Source organism: Galeopterus variegatus, unplaced genomic scaffold, assembly GCF_000696425.1.
Source record: "Galeopterus variegatus unplaced genomic scaffold, G_variegatus-3.0.2 Scaffold8866, whole genome shotgun sequence".
Lineage (NCBI taxonomy): Eukaryota > Metazoa > Chordata > Mammalia > Dermoptera > Cynocephalidae > Galeopterus > Galeopterus variegatus.
This window is the reverse complement of record NW_007734977.1, coordinates 28,491-35,619: the sequence shown is the minus strand read 5'-3', so window position 1 is coordinate 35,619 and position 7,129 is coordinate 28,491. Positions and strand designations below refer to the sequence as shown.

At 37.4% G+C, this 7,129-nt stretch overlaps 1 pseudogene across 1 annotated transcript in view; it reads left to right on the top strand.

The window, feature by feature from the left end:
- Positions 1 to 7,129, top strand: part of LOC103608801 — a 60,025-nt pseudogene that overhangs the window by 27,960 nt on the left and 24,936 nt on the right. Inside the window, exons 2-3 of the transcript XR_552092.1 lie at positions 2,853 to 3,028; positions 3,339 to 3,464. The product of XR_552092.1 is annotated as a potassium voltage-gated channel subfamily KQT member 5-like (transcript). The remainder of the gene's footprint in view (positions 1 to 2,852; positions 3,029 to 3,338; positions 3,465 to 7,129) is intronic.

The following is a 7,129-nucleotide window of genomic DNA, read 5'->3' as shown; positions in this document are numbered from 1 at the left end:
GGCCGGCCCGGTGGCGCACTGCTACAGTGCACCGCTTGGGAGCGCTGTGGCCTAAAATATTGGCCTAGTGGGCCGGCCCGGTGGCGCACTGCTACAGTGCACCGCTTGGGAGCGCTGTGGCCTAAAATATTGGCCTAGTGGGCCGGCCCGGTGGCGCACTGCTACAGTGCACCGCTTGGGAGCCGAGGGTTCGGATCCCACATACAGACCTGTCCCGCTCACTGGCTGAGCGAGGTGCGGGTGTGACACCGAGGGTCGCGATCCCGTAGCCGGTCCCGGTCTGGTACGGGCGCGACACTGAGGGTTGCTATCCGTTGCCGGACACGAAAAAAGACAAAAAGGAAAAAAAAAAAATATTGGCCTAGAAAATATTCTAGGTGGTACTGATAACAAAATCCCAGTGGATGACTGTAACCCAACCAGAAACATTTTTGTGACTGCCCTCACTGTTTACCATTTGGTTGCTCATCTATGATTTCATTTTGATGAACTCTGACTTTCTCATATGACCTGATTTACAATGAGAGTATTAAATCAAATCTGTGGTTACCGTTGCATATTTTGTGACTTAAGACATTTAGATTATGATTCATTGAGTGAGTAATTTTTTTAATTGTCTCAAACCAACAGTGTTGCTTTTATTTTCTCTAGGTTTTCACTAATAAATAAACTTCATAGCATAATTTTTGTAATGTAGTCTAACAGATCAATAGCTGATTTTTTTAAATAATACAATAGATGCTTTTTGTGCCTCACTTTTTTCATCTACAAAATGAAATCTGTAGAATACCTACCTCATAAGGTTGTTAGGAGGATTAAATAAGATAATGTTTGTAAAAAACTTAGTACTAAAGAAAATGCCAGGCACATAATAAGTTTTAAGTGTTGTATTTTCTGCATTCCTACTAACCATTTACTTATTTCTACTATTTCAAATATTTTAACATAGTAACTGAGGTATTATATCTTTTTCTTTCCTTTCTACACTTGGGAAAAATCAGGATTACAATGAAATAAAAGCAAATATATATCCAGCAGTGCTATACAAGTAATGTTTTGTTGTCTATAAACCACTAGTCTCGGAAGTAAATCCCTCCAAATGATGAGAACCAAGAGATGTGTTTGCACATAAATTTTTTTTAGGGATTTTTTTTCTGATTTCAAAAGGCATACCCGTTGTTATAAAATTCAAATATTATAGAAATTAACAATTAAACAGTGAAAGACCCCTTTGTCCACATATCTACCCCAACACTCTACCCCTACAGACAATTAATGGTAATAATCAATGTATATTCTCATATGTTTTTCCTAGTCATATACTAATATCTATTTTTATTAAGTAAGTTCACATTGCACACACTTTCACAACTGGCTTTTATTCACTTAAAATGTCTTCAGTGTCTGTGTCAACACATTAGTTCCTTCTCATTTTCAACATCTGCCAACAGCGGTAACTCATGGACACATCTGTGGCTCTCTGAGCACCTATCCACAAAGTCACATAGCATTTAGATGTGATTGGAAAAAGTCCCCTGGCTGACCTCTGCCCTCCCATGGCTCTCTGAGCACCTATCCACAAAGTCACATAGCATTTAGATGTGATTGGAAAAAGTCCCTTGGCTGACCTCTGCCCTCCCAACTACTGACCCTCCCCAGGAGGGGCTCCAGCAGAGTGACTCAGAAGATCTTCTCAGCTCACACCAGGAAACCAGAGCTTTCTCAGCGCAGGAAAAGGATGAGCTGAATGAGGAATGCACATTCATACAGCAGTTAATCCTGGGGATCACAGAAACATTACACAGGCAGCTCCCCTGAAGTGGAGCTCCCTTCGGAGTGTGGCAGTCCAGTCACACACAGCCCACTTGACACAGGAAGGAAATTTTATTTGAGGATGTTAAGGTCAAGCTCACTTTTATTAAAATTGCCACAGGAGGCCATCCATCCCCACTTCACTTCTCCCACTTCAAAGCCTACTTCCCTTCACTCAGATATTTACTCCTGGAGTGATTAAGTCTCTTTTATCTTTTCTATGCTTTCATTAGCTGTTCTTTTTCTCTTTTTCTCTTATAAAAGGGCAGATTTTTTAAGCCAAATGTCAATATGTCAAGCATTAAATACTCATTCCCATGCAATGCACAGTGTTTATAATTACATACACTATAGTAACAAATGTAATATTATTTAATTTGTGCACCAACCTTACACATAATTGACAGACCAGGTATAAAATACAGAAAGCATAGAGTATTCCGCTTAGTTGAGGCCTTTGTTAAACAGAATGCAAAGTTGCAGACTCCATAACATTAGGAAATTTGGGGCATAAAGGTGACACAAACTTGTTTGGCAAGAAAACAAGAGACATGATTATACCCAGCAGCACTCCATGGCTGGACAGGCTGTGACACCTCTGTCACATCAACAAGGAAGCGATGGTGTTGGGAGCTGAGACAGGAGCTCCTTTCTGCAGACAGGAATGCTAATGAAGCCAGAGATGCAGACGGCTGCTCCACAGCCTAAGGCTCCCTGAAACATTGAACTTTTTGAAGGCCATTGTCCAGTTTGTTGAAGGTTAAATATGAACATTTAACCTCATAGTATGTGATTTGAAATTGCATAAGTAAGGCACAGAAAGGCCAAGGAGTCAGAAATAAATCCATAGGTAGGTCCTGTACGCTGCCTTCTCACTCTTCAGTCATCACAGAGCCCAAATGGCACTAGGTGAGGCTGAGGTTTGAAATCTGTTTATTTGTGCCTCAAACAGGTCAAAGTGAACCTTTCAGAAATATCACTTTGAGAAATAAAAATTCATAGTCATGCTACTTATGGCTGTTTCAACCCATTTCTTTCAGATACCATTGTTCTTATCGCTTCAATAGCAGTTGTTTCTGCAAAAACTCAGGGTAATATTTTTGCCACGTCCGCACTCAGAAGTCTCCGTTTCCTACAGATCCTCCGTATGGTGCGCATGGACCGAAGGGGAGGCACTTGGAAATTACTAGGTTCAGTGGTTTATGCTCACAGCAAGGTAAGATTTGCTTTCTGAGCTTTGGAACAAAATTTGGAAACTTTCTCATTGATTGCTGTAACAAGCAAACTTGGTCATTTCGGAAATTAGTTAAAGCAATTTTGGAACATGATGTGTAAGGGATTATTTAAAAGCCATCAGAAACATCCAAGAAGTACGTGGAATTTACTTCATAACATCATAACATTTATGATGTAAATAGAATTTATATCATAAACATCCAAGAAGTAAATGGAATCATGCATAGATTTTTTTTTCCTTTTTCAAAGATTTTTCACCTCTAAAAATCTTTCATTCCTTTTATATCTAGGAATTAATCACAGCTTGGTACATAGGATTTTTGGTTCTTATTTTTTCATCTTTCCTTGTCTATCTGGTGGAAAAGGATGCCAATAAAGAGTTTTCTACATATGCAGATGCTCTCTGGTGGGGCACAGTAAGTATAAAAATCTTATTTTATTTATTGGATGTTGTGAAATGTTTCCTTTGAATGTAATGTAATGGTTCCTATGGATGGCCTCAATAAAAATACTAACTACTGAAAAAGAGTTACATGAAAATATACACTACTTATAATTGGCTAAAGGTTTTCCACAACTCTTTGATCCAACACAGTTAAGTTCTTTTATAAATCATCATTAGTATTTCTTGAGTGCTAGATTGTTGCCAAAATAAAAATATGTCATTTTTTTTAAATGGCATTTAAAACATTGATAGGCTTGTTCGTTTGTTTGTTTTAACTTTGCAGAGCACAGATTTAAATTATCACTCATCATTAGTATTTCTTGAGTGCTAGATTGTTGCCAAAATAAAAATATGTCATTTTTTTTAAATGGCGTTTAAAACATTGATAGGCTTGTTCGTTTGTTTGTTTTAACTTTGCAGAGCACAGATTTAAATTATCACTCATCGAAAAGTTTATCTGAGGTTAAAAAAAATGAATGCTGGCTGAATGAAAGTTAGGAAAGTAAAATTATGGAGCCAAAAAATGAAAAGGAGATGACTGATAACCATTTGTGAAATCAGAGACTATAGACACTAAATTTCAAAATTTTCTACTCAAAAACTCATTTTTTATATTGTTATTAGAGAATATTTTTCCAAACAAATAAAAGTACAATCATGATTCTCTTAAGACAGAAAATAAACACATGCTAACCATTTTATTTAACTCATTTTTTATTTAAGTCATTATTAACGAGGAAACCAGTAAGATATTATAACCAGTTCAAAAGATTACCAAAAGAATAGAAACATTTAACGACCAAGAATAGTCAAATGAATGTGCAAAAAGAGACAAAACTGGCTTCTTCCACAGCGTGGGAGGGAAGTCAATTGAACCTCCACCACGGAATTTATTTACATGTCTATAGACAAGAATTATTCTGCATTGCTACCAGTTATCTACATTTACAGAGTTGTAAAATAGCTCAAAGGCCATGAAAGTTACAGAGCCCCATGAAATCAGAATCCAATAACCTGGAAGGGTGTACTGTGAACAACACATAGTTTTTCATGGAAATTTTCTCTATTTGTAAAGAATTTATAAAACAGTTATTGGAACTTTACCCTAAGAAGAATATCACAGGATACGGGAATGCTTTATGCAATTCATAAATTACATTTCTTATTTTATTTTTTAAGACATTCCAAAAAAGGAAATATGTGAAAATATGCACTACTCGTAATTGTCTAAGATTTTCCACCTCTCTTCGGCCCAACCAAGTTAAGTTCTCTTATAAATCACCATTAATATTTCTTCACTGCTAGATTGTTGCCAAAATAAAAGTATATCATTTTCCTAAACTGTGATTAGAACACTAATAAGCTTTTTGTTTGTATTTTTGTTTTGTGGAGCACACATTTAAGTCACCGGTTGTTACACTGTTCCACTACTCCTCTAAAGCTCACCAGCAAGGCCCATAGCTCTTGTCAAGGACAAGGAAAATTTGTCAGAACTGAATTCAGCAGAACTTGGATTATTTGTTGGTTGCATAGCAACAATAAAATGAGTAAAAATCAGAAATACGTTCTAATCTAAAGATTAGGATTTTTTTCTTAAATCATCTGAGTAAATGTCTATGAAGTTGTGCCATTGATAACGAAGCATTCTGTTGGTTTAATAATTTGGTTTCTCACTCCTATTCCCCACCCACAAGCAGTAATAGATATTTTGAAAGGACAAGAGTGAAAACCCAAAAGAGAGCAGTCATCTGACATGCTTAAAACACTTTTTATACGTAGAGAGCAAATGAAAATCTAGGACTCATGGTGGGATAAACTGTGTAAACTGAGAAAACAGGAGGCTTTTTTTGCCAGCAAGGGGAAGACAGTTTATCATCCCAGCCTTCAAGACAACAGTTTGAAATTCAAGTTTAATTTTTGCTTCTCTTGGGTAGTTCTAGTATATTTAAATGGCTGAGGCACACAGGTGCACCTTTTCCCACTGAGGTGCAGTAACTGGCGAGCTCTTCGATTCTCCTTTCCTTTAGTCTTCCTTCTCTCCTTATTACTAACAAGAATTGCTGTATTGTATGTTAAACAGTGTGTGTGGGAAACTCTTAATGTACTTTTCACTTAGTCACTAGCTTGTTTCTTTTGCCAGAGAATAATGCACATAGCAGGTTTTCAAAGGTCATAGCTGTGACTTTCCAGGGGAAGCTACATATTTTCATTGATTTCCACTTCAGTAGTGCTGTTTTGACTGCCATTTAGCCTGTACTTAACAGGTCTCTGAATGGCCTAATTAAGTGTCTATTTTTTTTTTCGTTAAACTTTTATTTTGTCAATATACAATGTATATGATTATTATGGCCCATCTCCGACACCTCCCTCCCTCCTCCCTCTCTCCCCTCCCCCCCAAGAATGTCCTTTCTGTTTGCTTGTTGTAAAAACTTCAAAAAAGTATAGTTGTTATATCTTCTTCCCCCCGCCCCCCCCCGGTTTTTTGTTTGTGTGTGTATGTGGGTGAATTAATTTGTTTATTTTTTAGCTCCCAACAATAAGTGAGAACATGTGGTATTTCTTTTTCTCTGCCTGACTCATTTCACTCAATATTATTCTCTCAAGGTCCATCCATGTTGTTGCAAATGGCAGTATTTCATTCGTTTTTATAGCTGAGTAATATTCCATTATGTATATATACCACATTTTCCGTATCCACTCATCCGATGATGGACATTTGGGCTGATTCCAACTCTTGGCTATTGTAAAGAGTGCTGCAATGAACATTGGGGAACAGGTATACCTTCGACTTGATGATTTCCATTCCTTTGGATATATTCCCAGCAGTGGGATAGCTGCGTCGTATGGTAGATCTATCTTCAGCTGTTTGAGGAACCTCCAAACCATTTTCCATAGGGGTTGCACCATTATGCATTCCCACCAACAATGTAAGAGAGTTCCTTTTTCTCCGCAACCATGCCAGCATTTATCGTTCAGCGTCTTTTGGATTTTAGCCATCCTAACTGGGGTGAGATGGTATCTCAGTGTGGTTTTGATTTGCATTTCCCGGATGCTGAGTGATGTTGAGCATTTTTTCATATGACTGTTGGCCATTTGCATATCTTCTTTAGAGAAATGCCTACTTAGCTCTTTTGCCCATTTTTTAATTGGGTTGCTTGTTTTTTCCTTGTAAAGTTGTTTGAGTTCCTTATATATTCTGGATATTAGTCCTTTGTCAGATATGTATTTTGCAAATATTTTCTCCCACTCTGTTGGCTGTCTTTTAGCTCTGTTAATTGTTTCTTTTGCTGTGCAGAAACTTTTCAGTTTGATATAGTCCCATTTGTTTATTTTTCCTTTGGTTGCCCATGCTTTTGGGGTCATATTCATGAAGTCTGTGCCCAGCCCTATTTGCTGAAGGGTTTCTCCTATATTTTCTTTAATAAGTTTTATTGTTTCAGGGTGTATATTTAAATCCTTAATCCATTTTGAGTTGATTTTAGTAAATGGTGAGAGATGTGGGTCTAGTTTCAATCTCCTGCAAATGGATAACCAGTTATCCCAGCACCCTTTGCTGAAGAGGGAGTCCCGACCCCAGTGAATAGACTTAATGCCTTTGTCGAAGATCAAATGGCAGTAAGTGCGTGGGTTAATTTC